This window comes from Pseudophryne corroboree, chromosome 3 (assembly GCF_028390025.1).
Source record: "Pseudophryne corroboree isolate aPseCor3 chromosome 3, aPseCor3.hap2, whole genome shotgun sequence".
Lineage (NCBI taxonomy): Eukaryota > Metazoa > Chordata > Amphibia > Anura > Myobatrachidae > Pseudophryne > Pseudophryne corroboree.
In genome coordinates this window covers 439,948,408-439,966,021 of record NC_086446.1, presented here as the reverse complement: position 1 = coordinate 439,966,021, position 17,614 = coordinate 439,948,408, and the positions used below count along the sequence as shown (strand labels likewise).

The 17,614-nt window shown below is 47.1% G+C and overlaps 26 non-coding genes across 26 annotated transcripts; 14 read left to right on the top strand and 12 right to left on the bottom strand.

Moving 5' to 3' along the window:
- The first annotated feature begins 53 nt into the window (after positions 1 to 53).
- On the top strand, positions 54 to 124 carry TRNAG-GCC (transfer RNA glycine (anticodon GCC)). Its single transcript has one exon. It is a non-coding gene; the product is annotated as a tRNA-Gly (tRNA).
- A 1,231-nt stretch (positions 125 to 1,355) lies between these two features.
- On the bottom strand, positions 1,356 to 1,428 carry TRNAK-CUU (transfer RNA lysine (anticodon CUU)). The gene has a single exon. It is a non-coding gene; the product is annotated as a tRNA-Lys (tRNA).
- A 112-nt stretch (positions 1,429 to 1,540) lies between these two features.
- TRNAG-GCC (transfer RNA glycine (anticodon GCC)) lies at positions 1,541 to 1,611 on the top strand. Its single transcript has one exon. It is a non-coding gene; the product is annotated as a tRNA-Gly (tRNA).
- A 671-nt stretch (positions 1,612 to 2,282) lies between these two features.
- Positions 2,283 to 2,353, top strand: TRNAG-GCC (transfer RNA glycine (anticodon GCC)). Its single transcript has one exon. It is a non-coding gene; the product is annotated as a tRNA-Gly (tRNA).
- A 490-nt stretch (positions 2,354 to 2,843) lies between these two features.
- On the bottom strand, positions 2,844 to 2,916 carry TRNAK-CUU (transfer RNA lysine (anticodon CUU)). The gene has a single exon. It is a non-coding gene; the product is annotated as a tRNA-Lys (tRNA).
- Positions 2,917 to 3,703: 787 nt separating this feature from the next.
- On the bottom strand, positions 3,704 to 3,776 carry TRNAK-CUU (transfer RNA lysine (anticodon CUU)). Its single transcript has one exon. It is a non-coding gene; the product is annotated as a tRNA-Lys (tRNA).
- Positions 3,777 to 3,883: 107 nt separating this feature from the next.
- Positions 3,884 to 3,954, top strand: TRNAG-GCC (transfer RNA glycine (anticodon GCC)). The gene has a single exon. It is a non-coding gene; the product is annotated as a tRNA-Gly (tRNA).
- An 861-nt stretch (positions 3,955 to 4,815) lies between these two features.
- TRNAK-CUU (transfer RNA lysine (anticodon CUU)) lies at positions 4,816 to 4,888 on the bottom strand. The gene has a single exon. It is a non-coding gene; the product is annotated as a tRNA-Lys (tRNA).
- A 112-nt stretch (positions 4,889 to 5,000) lies between these two features.
- TRNAG-GCC (transfer RNA glycine (anticodon GCC)) lies at positions 5,001 to 5,071 on the top strand. The gene has a single exon. It is a non-coding gene; the product is annotated as a tRNA-Gly (tRNA).
- A 1,601-nt stretch (positions 5,072 to 6,672) lies between these two features.
- Positions 6,673 to 6,745, bottom strand: TRNAK-CUU (transfer RNA lysine (anticodon CUU)). Its single transcript has one exon. It is a non-coding gene; the product is annotated as a tRNA-Lys (tRNA).
- A 107-nt stretch (positions 6,746 to 6,852) lies between these two features.
- TRNAG-GCC (transfer RNA glycine (anticodon GCC)) lies at positions 6,853 to 6,923 on the top strand. Its single transcript has one exon. It is a non-coding gene; the product is annotated as a tRNA-Gly (tRNA).
- An 861-nt stretch (positions 6,924 to 7,784) lies between these two features.
- On the bottom strand, positions 7,785 to 7,857 carry TRNAK-CUU (transfer RNA lysine (anticodon CUU)). The gene has a single exon. It is a non-coding gene; the product is annotated as a tRNA-Lys (tRNA).
- A 107-nt stretch (positions 7,858 to 7,964) lies between these two features.
- Positions 7,965 to 8,035, top strand: TRNAG-GCC (transfer RNA glycine (anticodon GCC)). Its single transcript has one exon. It is a non-coding gene; the product is annotated as a tRNA-Gly (tRNA).
- Positions 8,036 to 10,376: 2,341 nt separating this feature from the next.
- On the bottom strand, positions 10,377 to 10,449 carry TRNAK-CUU (transfer RNA lysine (anticodon CUU)). Its single transcript has one exon. It is a non-coding gene; the product is annotated as a tRNA-Lys (tRNA).
- A 107-nt stretch (positions 10,450 to 10,556) lies between these two features.
- Positions 10,557 to 10,627, top strand: TRNAG-GCC (transfer RNA glycine (anticodon GCC)). Its single transcript has one exon. It is a non-coding gene; the product is annotated as a tRNA-Gly (tRNA).
- A 1,411-nt stretch (positions 10,628 to 12,038) lies between these two features.
- TRNAG-GCC (transfer RNA glycine (anticodon GCC)) lies at positions 12,039 to 12,109 on the top strand. Its single transcript has one exon. It is a non-coding gene; the product is annotated as a tRNA-Gly (tRNA).
- A 792-nt stretch (positions 12,110 to 12,901) lies between these two features.
- TRNAG-GCC (transfer RNA glycine (anticodon GCC)) lies at positions 12,902 to 12,972 on the top strand. The gene has a single exon. It is a non-coding gene; the product is annotated as a tRNA-Gly (tRNA).
- A 119-nt stretch (positions 12,973 to 13,091) lies between these two features.
- On the bottom strand, positions 13,092 to 13,164 carry TRNAK-CUU (transfer RNA lysine (anticodon CUU)). The gene has a single exon. It is a non-coding gene; the product is annotated as a tRNA-Lys (tRNA).
- Positions 13,165 to 13,271: 107 nt separating this feature from the next.
- Positions 13,272 to 13,342, top strand: TRNAG-GCC (transfer RNA glycine (anticodon GCC)). The gene has a single exon. It is a non-coding gene; the product is annotated as a tRNA-Gly (tRNA).
- An 861-nt stretch (positions 13,343 to 14,203) lies between these two features.
- On the bottom strand, positions 14,204 to 14,276 carry TRNAK-CUU (transfer RNA lysine (anticodon CUU)). The gene has a single exon. It is a non-coding gene; the product is annotated as a tRNA-Lys (tRNA).
- Positions 14,277 to 14,383: 107 nt separating this feature from the next.
- On the top strand, positions 14,384 to 14,454 carry TRNAG-GCC (transfer RNA glycine (anticodon GCC)). The gene has a single exon. It is a non-coding gene; the product is annotated as a tRNA-Gly (tRNA).
- An 861-nt stretch (positions 14,455 to 15,315) lies between these two features.
- On the bottom strand, positions 15,316 to 15,388 carry TRNAK-CUU (transfer RNA lysine (anticodon CUU)). The gene has a single exon. It is a non-coding gene; the product is annotated as a tRNA-Lys (tRNA).
- Positions 15,389 to 15,495: 107 nt separating this feature from the next.
- Positions 15,496 to 15,566, top strand: TRNAG-GCC (transfer RNA glycine (anticodon GCC)). The gene has a single exon. It is a non-coding gene; the product is annotated as a tRNA-Gly (tRNA).
- Positions 15,567 to 16,427: 861 nt separating this feature from the next.
- On the bottom strand, positions 16,428 to 16,500 carry TRNAK-CUU (transfer RNA lysine (anticodon CUU)). The gene has a single exon. It is a non-coding gene; the product is annotated as a tRNA-Lys (tRNA).
- A 107-nt stretch (positions 16,501 to 16,607) lies between these two features.
- On the top strand, positions 16,608 to 16,678 carry TRNAG-GCC (transfer RNA glycine (anticodon GCC)). The gene has a single exon. It is a non-coding gene; the product is annotated as a tRNA-Gly (tRNA).
- Positions 16,679 to 17,539: 861 nt separating this feature from the next.
- TRNAK-CUU (transfer RNA lysine (anticodon CUU)) lies at positions 17,540 to 17,612 on the bottom strand. The gene has a single exon. It is a non-coding gene; the product is annotated as a tRNA-Lys (tRNA).
- Positions 17,613 to 17,614: the final 2 nt, after the last annotated feature.

The following is a 17,614-nucleotide window of genomic DNA, read 5'->3' as shown; positions in this document are numbered from 1 at the left end:
TTTATTTCATACACTAAAGTACACGAGTAAGTGTAAAATTAAGTATCCGTGGAGCATTGGTGGTTCAGTGGTAGAATTCTCGCCTGCCACGCGGGAGGCCCGGGTTCGATTCCCGGCCAATGCAGTGCTGAGTCTTTGCTGATATGACAGTGCATTTTGTGAAAGTGAGGACAGCCATTTGCGCTGTGGTGGGGCAAGTTGACAGTGTTCCACATACAATGGTACAGGAAAAGAAAAAAAACATCCGCTCAATGTGGGGCTCGAACCCACGACCCTGAGATTAAGAGTCTCATGCTTTACCGACTGAGTTAGCAATGCTTGGTAACCGAGGAGTTGTGGTGATGGCAAGGCAAGGCATCCTGACTCTCCTGCTTTGTTTTGTACACTAAAGTACATGAGTAAGTCTAAAATTAAGCATCTGTGGATCATTGGTGGTTCAGTGGTAGAAATCTAGCCGGCCACGTGGGAGGCCGGGTTCAATTCCCGGTCAATACATTCCTGAGTTTTTGCTGATAGGGCAGTGCATTTTGTGAAAGTGAGGACAGCCATTTGCGCTGTGGTGATGCAAGTATACACTCTTCCACATACAATGGTAAAGGAAGAGAAAAAAACAACTGCCCAACATGGAGCTCAAATACATGACCCTAAGATTAATAGCCTTATGCTCTAGCGACTGTGCTAGTCGGGCTTGGTTACGTAGGCTTGGAGGTGATGGCAAGGCAAGGCATCCTGACACTCCTGCTTTGTTTTATACACTAAAGTACATGAGTAAGTGTAAAATTAGGCATCTGTGGAGCATTGGTGTTTCAGTGGTAGAATTCTCGCCTGCCACTCATGAGGCCCGGAATCGATTCCCGGCCAATGCAGTCCTGAGTTTTTGCTGATATGGCAGTGTATTTTGTGAAAGTGAGGACAGCCATTTGCGCTGTGGTGGTGCAAGTTGACAGTGTTCCACATACAATGGTACAGGAAAAGAAAAAACATCCGCCCAACGTGGGGCTCGAACCCACGACCCTGAGATTAAGAGTCTCATGCTTTACCGACTGAGTTAGCAATGCTTGGTAACCGAGGAGTTGTGGTGATGGCAAGGCAAGGCATCCTGACTCTCCTGCTTTGTTTTGTACACTAAAGTACATGAGTAAGTCTAAAATTAAACATCTGTGGATCATTGGTGGTTCAGTGGTAGAAATCTAGCCGGCCACGTGGGAGGCCGGGTTCAATTCCCGGTCAATACATTCCTGAGTTTTTGCTGATATGGCAGTGTATTTTGTGAAAGTGAGGACAGCCATTTGCGCTGTGGTGGTGCAAGTATACAGTGTTCCACATACAATGGTACAGGAAAAGAAAAAAACATCCGCCCAACGTGGGGGTCGAACCCACGACCCTGAGATTAAGAGTCTCATGCTCTACCGACTGAGCTAGCCAGGCTTGGTTGCGAATGTATGGAGGTGATGGCAAGGCAAGGCAAGGCATCCTGACACTCCTGCTTTGTTTCATACACTAAAGTACACGAGTAAGTGTAAAATTAAGTATCTGTGGAGCATTGGTGGTTCAGTGGTAGAATTCTCGCCTGCCACGCGGGAGGCCCGGGTTCAATTCCCGAACAATGCAATCCTGAGTTTTTGCTGATATGGCAGTGCATTTTGTGAAAGTGAGGACAGCCATTTGCGCTGTGGTGGTGCAAGTTGATAGTGTTCCACATACAATGGTACAGGAAAAGAAAAAAAACATCCGCCCAATGTGGGGCTCGAACCCACGACCCTGAGATTAAGAGTCTCATGCGTTACCGACTGAGTTAGCAATGCTTGGTAACCGAGGAGTTGTGGTGATGGCAAGGCAAGGCATCCTGACTCTCCTGCTTTGTTTTGTACACTAAAGTACATGAGTAAGTCTAAAATTAAACATCTGTGGATCATTGGTGGTTCAGTGGTAGAAATCTAGCCGGCCACGTGGGAGGCCGGGTTCAATTCCCGGTCAATACATTCCTGAGTTTTTGCTGATAGGGCAGTGCATTTTGTGAAAGTGAGGACAGCCATTTGCGCTGTGGTGATGCAAGTATACACTGTTCCACATACAATGGTACAGGAAGAGAAAAAAACAACTGCCCAACATGGAGCTCAAATACATGACCCTAAGATTAATAGTCTTATGCTCTAGCGACTGTGCTAGTCGGGCTTGGTTACGTAGGCTTGGAGGTGATGGCAAGGCAAGGCATCCTGACGCTCCTGCTTTGTTTTATACACTAAAGTACATGAGTAAGTGTAAAATTAAGTACCTGTGGAGCATTGGTGGTTCAGTGGTAGAATTCTTGCCTGCCACGCGGGAGGCCCGGGTTCGATTCCCGGCCAATGCAGTCCTGAGTTTTTGCTGATATGGCAGTGCATTTTGTGAAAGTGAGGACAGCCATTTGCGCTGTGGTGATGCAAGTATACACTGTTCCACATACAATGGTAAAGGAAGAGAAAAAAACAACTGCCCGACATGGAGCTCAAATACATGACCCTAAGATTAATAGTCTTATGCTCTAGCGACTGTGCTAGTCGGGTTTGGTTACGTAGGTTTGGAGGTGATGGCAAGGCAAGGCATCCTGACACTCCTGCTTTGTTTAATACACTAAAGTACATGAGTAAGTGTAAAATTAGGCATCTGTGGAGCATTGGTGGTTCAGTGGTAGAATTTTCGCCTGCCACTCATGAGGCCCGGAATCGATTCCCGGCCAATGCAGTCCTGAGTTTTTGCTGATATGGCAGTGTATTTTGTGAAAGTGAGGACAGCCATTTGCGCTGTGGTGGTGCAAGTTGACAGTGTTCCACATACAATGGTACAGGAAAAGAAAAAACATCCACCCAACGTGGGGCTCGAACCCACGAGCCTGAGATTAAGAGTCTCATGCTCTACCGACTGAGCTAGCCAGGCTTGGTTGAGAATGTATTGAGGTGATGGCAAGGCAAGGCATCCTGACACTCATGCTTTATTTCATACACTAAAGTACACGAGTAAGTGTAAAATTAAGTATCTGTGGAGCTTTGGTGGTTCAGTGGTAGAATTCTCGCCTGCCACGCAGGAGGCCCGGGTTCGATTTCCGGCCAATGCAGTCCTGAATTTTTGCTGATATGACTGCATTTTGTGAAAGTGAGGACAGCCATTTGCGCTGTGGTGGTGCAAGTTGACAGTGTTCCACATACAATGGTACAGGAAAAGAAAAAAAACATCTGCCCAATGTGGGGCTCGAACCCACGACCCTGAGATTAAGAGTCTCATGTTTTACCGACTGAGTTAGCAATGCTTGGTAACCGAGGAGTTGTGGTGATGGCAAGGCAAGGCATCCTGACTCTCCTGCTTTGTTTTGTACACTAAAGTACATGAGTAAGTCTAAAATTAAGCATCTGTGGATCATTGGTGGTTCAGTGGTAGAAATCTAGCCGGCCACGTGGGAGGCAAGGCATCCTGACACTCCTGCTTTATTTCATACACTAAAGTACACGAGTAAGTGTAAAGTTAAGTATCTGTGGAGCATTGGTGGTTCAGTGGTAGAATTCTCGCCTGCCACACGGGAGGCCGGGGTTCGATTTCCGGCCAATGCAGTCCTGAATTTTTGCTGATATGGCAGTGCATTTTGTGAAAGTGTGGACAGCCATTTGCGCTGTGGTGGTGCAAGTATACAGTGTTCCACATACAATGGTACAGGAAAAGAAAAAACATCCGCCCAACGTGGGGCTTGAACCCACGACCCTGAGATTAAGAGTCTCATGCTCTACCGACTGAGCTAGCCAGGCTTGGTTGAGAATGTATGGAGGTGATGGCAAGGCAAGGCATCCTGACACTCCTGCTTTATTTCATACACTAAAGTACACGAGTAAGTGTAAAATTAAGTATCTGTGGAACATTGGTGGTTCAGTGGTAGAATTCTCGCCTGCCACGCGGGAGGCCTGGGTTCGATTCCCGGCCAATGCAGTCCTGAGCTTTTGCTGATATGGCAGTGCATTTTGTGAAAGTGAGGACAGCCATTTGCGCTGTGGTGGGGCAAGTTGACAGTGTTCCACATACAATGGTACAGGAAAAGAAAAAAAACATCCACCCAATGTGGAGCTCGAACCCACGACCCTGAGATTAAGAGTCTCATCCTTTACGGACTGAGTTAGCAATGCTTGGTAACCGAGGAGTTGTGGTGATGGCAAGGCAAGGCATCCTGACTCTCCTGCTTTGTTTTGTACACTAAAGTACATGAGTTAGTCTAAAATTAAGCATCTGTGGATCATTGGTGGTTCAGTGGTAGAAATCTAGCCGGCCACGTGGGAGGCCGGGTTCAATTCCCGGTCAATACATTCCTGAGTTTTTGCTGATAGGGCAGTGCATTTTGTGAAAGTGAGGACAGCCATTTGCGCTGTGGTGATGCAAGTATACACTGTTCCACATACAATGGTACAGGAAGAGAAAAAAACAACTGCCCAACATGGAGCTCAAATACATGACCCTAAGATTAATAGTCTTATGCTCTAGCGACTGTGCTAGTCGGGCTTGGTTACGTAGGCTTGGAGGTGATGGCAAGGCAAGGCATCCTGACACTCCTGCTTTGTTTTATACACTAAAGTACATGAGTAAGTGTAAAATTAGGCATCTGTGGAGCATTGGTGGTTCAGTGGTAGAATTCTCGCCTGCCACGCGTGAGGCCCGGAATCGATTCCCGGCCAATGCAGTCCTGAGTTTTTGCTGATATGGCAGTGTATTTTGTGAAAGTGAGGACAGCCATTTGCGCTGTGGTGGTGCAAGTATACAGTGTTCCACATACAATGGTACAGGAAAAGAAAAAACATCCGCCCTACGTGGGGGTCGAACCCACGACCCTGAGATTAAGAGTCTCATGCTCTACCGACTGAGCTAGCCAGGCTTGGTTGTGAATGTATGGAGGTGATGGCAAGGCAAGGCAAGGCATCCTGACACTCCTGCTTTATTTCATACACTAAAGTACATGAGTAAGTGTAAAATTAAGTATCCGTGGAGCATTGGTGGTTCAGTGGTAGAATTCTCGCCTGCCACGCGGGAGGCCTGGGTTCGATTCCCGGCCAATGCAGTGCTGAGTCTTTGCTGAAATGACAGTGCATTTTGTGAAAGTGAGGACAGCCATTTGCGCTGTGGTGGGGCAAGTTGACAGTGTTCCACATACAATGGTACAGGAAAAGAAAAAAAACATCCGCCCAATGTGGGGCTCGAACCCACGACCCTGAGATTAAGAGTCTCATGCTTTACCGACTGAGTTAGCAATGCTTGGTAACCGAGGAGTTGTGGTGATGGCAAGGCAAGGCATCCTGACTCTCCTGCTTTGTTTTGTACACTAAAGTACATGAGTAAGTCTAAAATTAAGCATCTGTGGATCATTGGTGGCTCAGTGGTAGAAATCTAGCCGGCCACGTGGGAGGCCGGGTTCAATTCCCGGTCAATACATTCCTGAGTTTTTGCTGATAGGGCAGTGCATTTTGTGAAAGTGAGGACAGCCATTTGCGCTGTGGTGATGCAAGTATACACTCTTCCACATACAATGGTAAAGGAAGAGAAAAAAACAACTGCCCAACATGGAGCTCAAATACATGACCCTAAGATTAATAGCCTTATGCTCTAGCGACTGTGCTAGTCGGGCTTGGTTACGTAGGCTTGGAGGTGATGGCAAGGCAAGGCATCCTGACACTCCTGCTTTGTTTTATACACTAAAGTACATGAGTAAGTATAAAATTAGGCATCTGTGGAGCATTGGTGGTTCAGTGGTAGAATTCTCGCCTGCCACTCATGAGGCCCGGAATCGATTCCCGGCCAATGCAGTCCTGAGTTTTTGCTGATATGGCAGTGTATTTTGTGAAAGTGAGGACAGCCATTTGCGCTGTGATGGTGCAAGTTGACAGTGTTCCACATACAATGGTACAGGAAAAGAAAAAACATCCGTGCAACGTGGGGCTCGAACCCACGACCCTGAGATTAAGAGTCTCATGCTTTACCGACTGAGTTAGCAATGCTTGGTAACCGAGGAGTTGTGGTGATGGCAAGGCAAGGCATCCTGACTCTCCTGCTTTGTTTTGTACACTAAAGTACATGAGTAAGTCTAAAATTAAGCATCTGTGGATCATTCGTGGTTCAGTGGTAGAAATCTAGCCGGCCACGTGGGAGGCTGGGTTCAGATCCCGGTCAATACATTCCTGAGTTTTTGCTGATAGGGCAGTGCATTTTGTGAAAGTGAGGACAGCCATTTGCGCTGTGGTGATGCAAGTATACACTGTTCCACATACAATGGTAAAGGAAGAGAAAAAAACAACTGCCCAACATGGAGCTCAAATACATGACCCTAAGATTAATAGTCTTATGCTCTAGCGACTGTGCTAGTCGGGCTTGGTTACGTAGGCTTGGAGGTGATGGCAAGGCAAGGCATCCTGACACTCCTGCTTTGTTTTATACACTAAAGTACATGAGTAAGTGTAAAATTAGGCATCTGTGGAGCATTGGTGGTTCAGTGGTAGAATTCTCGCCTGCCACTCGTGAGGCCCGGAATCGATTCCCGGCCAATGCAGTCCTGAGTTTTTGCTGATATGGCAGTGTATTTTGTGAAAGTGAGGACAGCCATTTGCGCTGTGGTGGTGCAAGTTGACAGTGTTCCACATACAATGGTACAGGAAAAGAAAAAACATCCACCCAACGTGGGGCTCGAACCCACGACCCTGAGATTAAGAGTCTCATGCTCTACCGATTGAGCTAGCCAGGCTTGGTTGAGAATGTATGGAGGTGATGGCAAGGCAAGGCATTCTGACACTCCTGCTTTGTTTCATACACTAAAGTACACGAGTAAGTGTAAAATTGAGTACCTGTGGAGCATTGGTGGTTCAGTGGTAGAATTCTCGCCTGCCACGCGGGAGGCCCGGGTTCGATTCCCAGCCAATGCAGTCCTGAGTTTTTGCTGATATGGTAGTGCATTTTGTGAAAGTGAGGACAGCCATTTGCGCTGTGGTGGTGCAAGTTGACAGTGTTCCACAAACAATGGTACAGGAAAAGAAAAAAAACATCCGACCAATGTGGGGCTCGAACCCACGACCCTGAGATTAAGAGTCTCATGCTTTACTGACTGAGTTAGCAATGCTTGGTAACCAAGGAGTTGTGGTGATGGCAAGGCAAGGCATCCTGACTCTCCTGCTTTGTTTTGTACACTAAAGTACATGAGTAAGTCTAAAATTAAGCATCTGTGGATCATTGGTGGTTCAGTGGTAGAAATTTAGCCGGCCACGTGGGAGGCCGGGTTCAATTCCCGGTCAATACATTCCTGAGTTTTTGCTGATAGGGCAGTGCATTTTGTGAAAGTGAGGACAGCCATTTGCGCTGTGGTGATGCAAGTATACACTGTTCCACATACAATGGTAAAGGAAGAGAAAAAAACAACTGCCCAACATGGAGCTCAAATACATGACCCTAAGATTAATAGTCTTATGCTCTAGCGACTGTGCTAGTCGGGCTTGGTTACGTAGGCTTGGAGGTGATGGCAAGGCAAGGCATCCTGACACTCCTGCTTTTTTTTATACACTAAAGTACATGAGTAAGTGTAAAATTAGGCATCTGTGGAGCATTGGTGGTTCAGTGGTAGAATGCTCGCCTGCCACTCGTGAGGCCCGGAATCGATTCCCGGCCAATGCAGTCCTGAGTTTTTGCTGATATGGCAGTGTATTTTGTGAAAGTGAGGACAGCCATTTGCGCTGTGGTGGTGCAAGTATACAGTGTTCCACATACAATGGTACAGGAAAAGAAAAAACATCCGCCCAACGTGGGGCTCGGACCCACGACCCTGAGATTAAGAGTCTCATGCTCTACCGACTGAGCTAGCCAGGCTTGGTTGAGAATGTATGGAGGTGATGGCAAGGCAAGGCATCCTGACACTCCTGCTTTATTTCATACACTAAAGTACACGAGTAAGTGTAAAATTAAGTATCCGTGGAGCATTGGTGGTTCAGTGGTAGAATTCTCGCCTGCCACGCGGGAGGCCCGGGTTCGATTCCCGGCCAATGCAGTGCTGAGTCTTTGCTGATATGACAGTGCATTTTGTGAAAGTGAGGACAGCCATTTGCGCTGTGGTGGGGCAAGTTGACAGTGTTCCACATACAATGGTACAGGAAAAGAAAAAAAACATCTGCCCAATGTGGGGCTCGAACCTACGACCCTGAGATTAAGAGTCTCATGCTTTACCGACTGAGTTAGCAATGCTTGGTAACCGAGGAGTTGTGGTGATGGCAAGGCAAGGCATCCTGACTCTCCTGCTTTGTTTTGTACACTAAAGTACATGAGTAAGTCTAAAATTAAGCAACTGTGGATCATTGGTGGTTCAGTGGTAGAAATCTAGCCGGCCACGTGGGAGGCCGGGTTCAATTCCCGGTCAATACATTCCTGAGTTTTTGCTGATAGGGCAGTGCATTTTGTGAAAGTGAGGACAGCCATTTGCGCTGTGGTGATGCAAGTATACACTCTTCCACATACAATGGTAAAGGAAGAGAAAAAAACAACTGCCCAACATGGAGCTCAAATACATGACCCTAAGATTAATAGCCTTATGCTCTAGCGACTGTGCTAGTCGGGCTTGGTTACGTAGGCTTGGAGGTGATGGCAAGGCAAGGCATCCTGACACTCCTGCTTTGTTTTATACACTAAAGTACATGAGTAAGTGTAAAATTAGGCATCTGTGGAGCATTGGTGGTTCAGTGGTAGAATTCTCGCCTGCCACTCATGAGGCCCGGAATCGATTCCCGGCCAATGCAGTCCTGAGTTTTTGCTGATATGGCAGTGTATTTTGTGAAAGTGAGGACAGCCATTTGCGCTGTGGTGGTGCAAGTTGACAGTGTTCCACATACAATGGTACAGGAAAAGAAAAAACATCCGCCCAACGTGTGGCTCGAACCCACGACCCTGAGATTAAGAGTCTCATGCTTTACCGACTGAGTTAGCAATGCTTGGTAACCGAGGAGTTGTGGTGATGGCAAGGCAAGGCATCCTGACTCTCCTGCTTTGTTTTGTACACTAAAGTACATGAGTAAGTCTAAAATTAAGCATCTGTGGATCATTGGTGGTTCAGTGGTAGAAATCTAGCCGGCCACGTGGGAGGCCGGGTTCAATTCCCGGTCAATACATTCCTGAGTTTTTGCTGATAGGGCAGTGCATTTTGTGAAAGTGAGGACAGCCATGTGCGCTGTGGTGATGCAAGTATACACTCTTCCACATACAATGGTAAAGGAAGAGAAAAAAACAACTGCCCAACATGGAGCTCAAATACATGACCCTAAGATTAATAGCCTTATGCTCTAGCGACTGTGCTAGTCGGGCTTGGTTACGTAGGCTTGGAGGTGATGGCAAGGCAAGGCATCCTGACACTCCTGCTTTGTTTTATACACTAAAGTACATGAGTAAGTGTAAAATTAGGCATCTGTGGAGCATTGGTGGTTCAGTGGTAGAATTCTCGCCTGCCACTCATGAGGCCCGGAATCGATTCCCGGCCAATGCAGTCCTGAGTTTTTGCTGATATGGCAGTGTATTTTGTGAAAGTGAGGACAGCCATTTGCGCTGTGGTGGTGCAAGTTGACAGTGTTCCACATACAATGGTACAGGAAAAGAAAAAACATCCGCCCAACGTGGGGCTCGAACCCACGACCCTGAGATTAAGAGTCTCATGCTTTACCGACTGAGTTAGCAATGCTTGGTAACCGAGGAGTTGTGGTGATGGCAAGGCAAGGCATCCTGACTCTCCTGCTTTGTTTTGTACACTAAAGTACATGAGTAAGTCTAAAATTAAACATCTGTTGATCATTGGTGGTTCAGTGGTAGAAATCTAGCCGGCCACGTGGGAGGCCGGGTTCAATTCCCGGTCAATACATTCCTGAGTTTTTGCTGATAGGGCAGTGCATTTTGTGAAAGTGAGGACAGCCATTTGCGCTGTGGTGATGCAAGTATACACTGTTCCACATACAATGGTACAGGAAGAGAAAAAAACAACTGCCCAACATGGAGCTCAAATACATGACCCTAAGATTAATAGTCTTATGCTCTAGCGACTGTGCTAGTCGGGCTTGGTTACGTAGGCTTGGAGGTGATGGCAAGGCAAGGCATCCTGACACTCCTGCTTTGTTTTATACACTAAAGTACATGAGTAAGTGTAAAATTAGGCATCTGTGGAGCATTGGTGGTTCAGTGGTAGAATGCTCGCCTGCCACTCGTGAGGCCCGGAATCGATTCCCGGCCAATGCAGTCCTGAGTTTTTGCTGATATGGCAGTGTATTTTGTGAAAGTGAGGACAGCCATTTGCGCTGTGGTGGTGCAAGTATACAGTGTTCCACATACAATGGTACAGGAAAAGAAAAAACATCCGCCCAACGTGGGGCTCGGACCCACGACCCTGAGATTAAGAGTCTCATGCTCTACCGACTGAGCTAGCCAGGCTTGGTTGAGAATGTATGGAGGTGATGGCAAGGCAAGGCATCCTGACACTCCTGCTTTATTTCATACACTAAAGTACACGAGTAAGTGTAAAATTAAGTATCCGTGGAGCATTGGTGGTTCAGTGGTAGAATTCTCGCCTGCCACGCGGGAGGCCCGGGTTCGATTCCCGGCCAATGCAGTGCTGAGTCTTTGCTGATATGACAGTGCATTTTGTGAAAGTGAGGACAGCCATTTGCGCTGTGGTGGGGCAAGTTGACAGTGTTCCACATACAATGGTACAGGAAAAGAAAAAAAACATCCACCCAATGTGGAGCTCGAACCCACGACCCTGAGATTAAGAGTCTCATGCTTTACCGACTGAGTTAGCAATGCTTGGTAACCGAGGAGTTGTGGTGATGGCAAGGCAAGGCATCCTGACTCTCCTGCTTTGTTTTGTACACTAAAGTACATGAGTAAGTCTAAAATTAAGCATCTGTGGATCATTGGTGGTTCAGTGGTAGAAATCTAGCCGGCCACGTGGGAGGCCGGGTTCAATTCCCGGTCAATACATTCCTGAGTTTTTGCTGATAGGGCAGTGCATTTTGTGAAAGTGAGGACAGCCATTTGCGCTGTGGTGATGCAAGTATACACTCTTCCACATACAATGGTAAAGGAAGAGAAAAAAACAACTGCCCAACATGGAGCTCAAATACATGACCCTAAGATTAATAGCCTTATGCTCTAGCGACTGTGCTAGTCGGGCTTGGTTACGTAGGCTTGGAGGTGATGGCAAGGCAAGGCATCCTGACACTCCTGCTTTGTTTTATACACTAAAGTACATGAGTAAGTGTAAAATTAGGCATCTGTGGAGCATTGGTGGTTCAGTGGTAGAATTCTCGCCTGCCACTCATGAGGCCCGGAATCGATTCCCGGCCAATGCAGTCCTGAGTTTTTGCTGATATGGCAGTGTATTTTGTGAAAGTGAGGACAGCCATTTGCGCTGTGGTGGTGCAAGTTGACAGTGTTCCACATACAGTGGTACAGGAAAAGAAAAAACATCCGCCCAACTTGGGGCTCGAACCCACGACCCTGAGATTAAGAGTCTCATGCTTTAACGACTGAGTTAGCAATGCTTGGTTACCGAGGAGTTGTGGTGATGGCAAGGCAAGGCATCCTGACTCTCCTGCTTTGTTTTGTACACTAAAGTACATGAGTAAGTCTAAAATTAAACATCTGTGGATCATTGGTGGTTCAGTGGTAGAAATCTAGCCGGCCACGTGGGAGGCCGGGTTCAATTCCCGGTCAATACATTCCTGAGTTTTTGCTGATAGGGCAGTGCATTTTGTGAAAGTGAGGACAGCCATTTGCGCTGTGGTGATGCAAGTATACACTGTTCCACATACAATGGTACAGGAAGAGAAAAAAACAACTGCCCAACATGGAGCTCAAATACATGACCCTAAGATTAATAGTCTTATGCTCTAGCGACTGTGCTAGTCGGGCTTGGTTACGTAGGCTTGGAGGTGATGGCAAGGCAAGGCATCCTGACACTCCTGCTTTGTTTTATACACTAAAGTACATGAGTAAGTGTAAAATTAAGTACTTGTGGAGCATTGGTGGTTCAGTGGTAGAATTCTCGCCTGCCACGCGGGAGGCCTGGGTTCGATTCCCGGCCAATGCAGTCCTGAGTTTTTGCTGATATGGCAGTGCATTTTGTGAAAGTGAGGACAGCCATTTGCGCTGTGGTGATGCAAGTATACACTGTTCCACATACAATGGTAAAGGAAGAGAAAAAAACAACTGCCCGACATGGAGCTCAAATACATGACCCTAAGATTAATAGTCTTATGCTCTAGCGACTGTGCTAGTCGGGCTTGGTTACGTAGGCTTGGAGGTGATGGCAAGGCAAGGCATCCTGACACTCCTGCTTTGTTTAATACACTAAAGTACATGAGTAAGTGTAAAATTAGGCGTCTGTGGAGCATTGGTGGTTCAGTGGTAGAATTCTCGCCTGCCACTCATGAGGCCCGGAATCGATTCCCGGCCAATGCAGTCCTGAGTTTTTGCTGATATGGCAGTGTATTTTGTGAAAGTGAGGACAGCCATTTGCGCTGTGGTGGTGCAAGTTGACAGTGTTCCACATACAATGGTACAGGAAAAGAAAAAAAACATCTGCCCAATGTGGGGCTCGAACCCACGACCCTGAGATTAAGAGTTTCATGCTTTACCGACAGAGTTAGCAATGCTTGGTAACCGAGGAGTTGTGGTGATGGCAAGGCAAGGCATCCTGACTCTCCTGCTTTGTTTTGTACACTAAAGTACATGAGTAAGTCTAAAATTAAGCATCTGTGGATCATTGGTGGTTCAGTGGTAGAAATCTAGCCGGCCACGTGGGAGGCAAGGCATCCTGACACTCCTGCTTTATTTCATACACTAAAGTACACGAGTAAGTGTAAAGTTAAGTATCTGTGGAGCATTGGTGGTTCAGTGGTAGAATTCTCGCCTGCCACGCGGGAGGCCCGGGTTCGATTTCCGGCCAATGCAGTCCTGAATTTTTGCTGATATGGCAGTGCATTTTGTGAAAGTGAGGACAGCCATTTGCGCTGTGGTGGTGCAAGTATACAGTGTTCCACATACAATGGTACAGGAAAAGAAAAAACATCCGCCCAACGTGGGGCTTGAACCCACGACCCTGAGATTAAGAGTCTCATGCTCTACCGACCGAGCTAGCCAGGCTTGGTTGAGAATGTATGGAGGTGATGGCAAGGCAAGGCATCCTGACACTCCTGCTTTATTTCATACACTAAAGTACACGAGTAAGTGTAAAATTAAGTATCTGTGGAGCATTGGTGGTTCAGTGGTAGAATTCTCGCCTGCCACGCGGGAGGCCTGGGTTCGATTCCCGGCCAATGCAGTCCTGAGCTTTTGCTGATATGGCAGTGCATTTTGTGAAAGTGAGGACAGCCATTTGCGCTGTGGTGGGGCAAGTTGACAGTGTTCCACATACAATGGTACAGGAAAAGAAAAAAAACATCCACCCAATGTGGAGCTCGAACCCACGACCCTGAGATTAAGAGTCTCATGCTTTACCGACTGAGTTAGCAATGCTTGGTAACCGAGGAGTTGTGGTGATGGCAAGGCAAGGCATCCTGACTCTCCTGCTTTGTTTTGTACACTAAAGTACATGAGTAAGTCTAAAATTAAGCATCTGTGGATCATTGGTGGTTCAGTGGTAGAAATCTAGCCTGCCACGTGGGAGGCCGGGTTCAATTCCCGGTCAATACATTCCTGAGTTTTTGCTGATAGGGCAGTGCATTTTGTGAAAGTGAGGACAGCCATTTGCGCTGTGGTGATGCAAGTATACACTGTTCCACATACAATGGTACAGGAAGAGAAAAAAACAACTGCCCAACATGGAGCTCAAATACATGACCCTAAGATTAATAGTCTTATGCTCTAGCGACTGTGCTAGTCGGGCTTGGTTACGTAGGCTTGGAGGTGATGGCAAGGCAAGGCATCCTGACACTCCTGCTTTGTTTTATACACTAAAGTACATGAGTAAGTGTAAAATTAGGCATCTGTGGAGCATTGGTGGTTCAGTGGTAGAATTCTCGCCTGCCACGCGTGAGGCCCGGAATCGATTCCCGGCCAATGCAGTCCTGAGTTTTTGCTGATATGGCAGTGTATTTTGTGAAAGTGAGGACAGCCATTTGCGCTGTGGTGGTGCAAGTATACAGTGTTCGACATACAATGGTACAGGAAAAGAAAAAACATCCGCCCAACGTGGGGGTCGAACCCACGACCCTGAGATTAAGAGTCTCATACTCTACCGACTGAGCTAGCCAGGCTTGGTTGCGAATGTATGGAGATGATGGCAAGGCAAGGCATCCTGACACTCCTGCTTTGTTTCATACACTAAAGTACACGAGTAAGTGTAAAATTAAGTACCTGTGGAGCATTGGTGGTTCAGTGGTAGAATTGTTGCCTGCCACGCGGGAGGCCCGGGTTCGATTCCCGGCCAATGCAGTCCTGAGTTTTTGCTGATATGGCAGTGCATTTTGTGAAAGTGAGGACAGCCATTTGCGCTGTGGTGGTGCAAGTTGACAGTGTTCCACATACAATGGTACAGGAAAAGAAAAAAAACATCCGCCCAATGTGGGGCTCAGACCCACGACCCTGAGATTAAGAGTCTCATGCTTTACCGACTGAGTTAGCAATGCTTGGTAACCGAGGAGTTGTGGTGATGGCAAGGAAAGGCATCCTGACTCTCCTGCTTTGTTTTGTACACTAAAGTACATGAGTAAGTCTAAAATTAAGCATCTGTGGATCATTCGTGGTTCAGTGGTAGAAATCTAGCCGGCCACGTGGGAGGCCGGGTTCAATTCCCGGTCAATACATTCCTGAGTTTTTGCTGATAGGGCAGTGCATTTTGTGAAAGTGAGGACAGCCATTTGCGCTGTGGTGATGCAAGTATACACTGTTCCACATACAATGGTAAAGGAAGAGAAAAAAACAACTGCCCAACATGGAGCTCAAATACATGACCCTAAGATTAATAGTCTTATGCTCTAGCGACTGTGCTAGTCGGGCTTGGTTACGTAGGCTTGGAGGTGATGGCAAGGCAAGGCATCCTGACACTCCTGCTTTGTTTTATACACTAAAGTACATGAGTAAGTGTAAAATTAGGCATCTGTGGAGCATTGGTGGTTCAGTGGTAGAATTCTCGCCTGCCACTCGTGAGGCCCGGAATCGATTCCCGGCCAATGCAGTCCTGAGTTTTTGCTGATATGGCAGTGTATTTTGTGAAAGTGAGGACAGCCATTTGCGCTGTGGTGGTGCAAGTTGACAGTGTTCCACATACAATGGTACAGGAAAAGAAAAAACACCCGCCCAAAGTGGGGCTCGAACCCACGACCCTGAGATTAAGAGTCTCATGCTCTACCGACTGAGCTAGCCAGGCTTGGTTGAGAATGTATGGAGGTGATGGCAAGGCAAGGCATCCTGACACTCCTGCTTTATTTCATACACTAAAGTACACGAGTAAGTGTAAAATTAAGTATCCGTGGAGCATTGGTGGTTCAGTGGTAGAATTCTCGCCTGCCACGCGGGAGGCCCGGGTTCGATTCCCGGCCAATGCAGTGCTGAGTCTTTGCTGATATGACAGTGCATTTTGTGAAAGTGAGGACAGCCATTTGCGCTGTGGTGGGGCAAGTTGACAGTGTTCCACATACAATGGTACAGGAAAAGAAAAAAAACATCCGCCCAATGTGGGGCTCGAACCCACGACCCTGAGATTAAGAGTCTCATGCTTTACCGACTGAGTTAGCAATGCTTGGTAACCGAGGAGTTGTGGTGATGGCAAGGCAAGGCATCCTGACTCTCCTGCTTTGTTTTGTACACTAAAGTACATGAGTAAGTCTAAAATTAAGCATCTGTGGATCATTGGTGGTTCAGTGGTAGAAATCTAGCCGGCCACGTGGGAGGCCGGGTTCAATTCCCGGTCAATACATTCCTGAGTTTTTGCTGATAGGGCAGTGCATTTTGTGAAAGTGAGGACAGCCATTTGCGCTGTGGTGATGCAAGTATACACTCTTCCACATACAATGGTAAAGGAAGAGAAAAAAACAACTGCCCAACATGGAGCTCAAATACATGACCCTAAGATTAATAGCCTTATGCTCTAGCGACTGTGCTAGTCGGGCTTGGTTACGTAGGCTTGGAGGTGATGGCAAGGCAAGGCATCCTGACACTCCTGCTTTGTTTTATACACTAAAGTACATGAGTAAGTGTAAAATTAGGCATCTGTGGAGCATTGGTGGTTCAGTGGTAGAATTCTCGCCTGCCACTCATGAGGCCCGGAATCGATTCCCGGCCAATGCAGTCCTGAGTTTTTGCTGATATGGCAGTGTATTTTGTGAAAGTGAGGACAGCCATTTGCGCTGTGGTGGTGCAAGTTGACAGTGTTCCACATACAATGGTACAGGAAAAGAAAAAACATCCGCCCAACGTGGGGCTCGAACCCACGACCCTGAGATTAAGAGTCTCATGCTCTACCGACTGAGCTAGCCAGGCTTGGTTGAGAATGTATGGAGGTGATGGCAAGGCAAGGCATCCTGACACTCCTGCTTTATTTCATACACTAAAGTACACGAGTAAGTATAAAGTTAAGTATCTGTGGAGCATTGGTGGTTCAGTGGAAGAATTCACGCCTGCCACGCGGGAGGCCTGGGTTCGATTCCCGGCCAATGCAGTCCTGAGTTTTTGCTGATATGGCAGTGCATTTTGTGAAAGTGAGGACAGCCATTTGCGCTGTGGTGGTGCAAGTTGACAGTGTTCCACATACAATGGTACAGGAAAAGAAAAAAAACATCTGCCCAATGTGGGGCTCGAACCCACGACCCTGAGATTAAGAGTCTCATTCTTTACCGACTGAGTTAGCAATGCTTGGTAACCGAGGAGTTGTGGTGATGGCAAGGCAAGGCATCCTGACTCTCCTGCTTTGTTTTGTACACTAAAGTACATGAGTAAGTCTAAAATTAAGCATCTGTGGATCATTGGTGGTTCAGTGGTAGAAATCTAGCCGGCCACGTGGGAGGCCGGGTTCAATTCCCGGTCAATACATTCCTGAGTTTTTGCTGATAGGGCAGTGCATTTTGTGAAAGTGAGGACAGCCATTTGCGCTGTGGTGATGCAAGTATACACTCTTCCACATACAATGGTAAAGGAAGAGAAAAAAACAACTGCCCAACATGGAGCTCAAATACATGACCCTAAGATTAATAGCCTTATGCTCTAGCGACTGTGCTAGTCGGGCTTGGTTACGTAGGCTTGGAGGTGATGGCAAGGCAAGGCATCCTGACACTCCTGCTTTGTTTTATACACTAAAGTACATGAGTAAGTGTAAAATTAGGCATCTGTGGAGCATTGGTGGTTCAGTGGTAGAATTCTCGCCTGCCACTCATGAGGCCCGGAATCGATTCCCGGCAAATGCAGTCCTGAGTTTTTGCTGATATGGCAGTGTATTTTGTGAAAGTGAGGACAGCCATTTGCGCTGTGGTGGTGCAAGTTGACAGTGTTCCACATACAATGGTACAGGAAAAGAAAAAACATCCACCCAACGTGGGGCTCGAACCCACGACCCTGAGATTAAGAGTCTCATGCTCTACCGACTGAGCTAGCCAGGCTT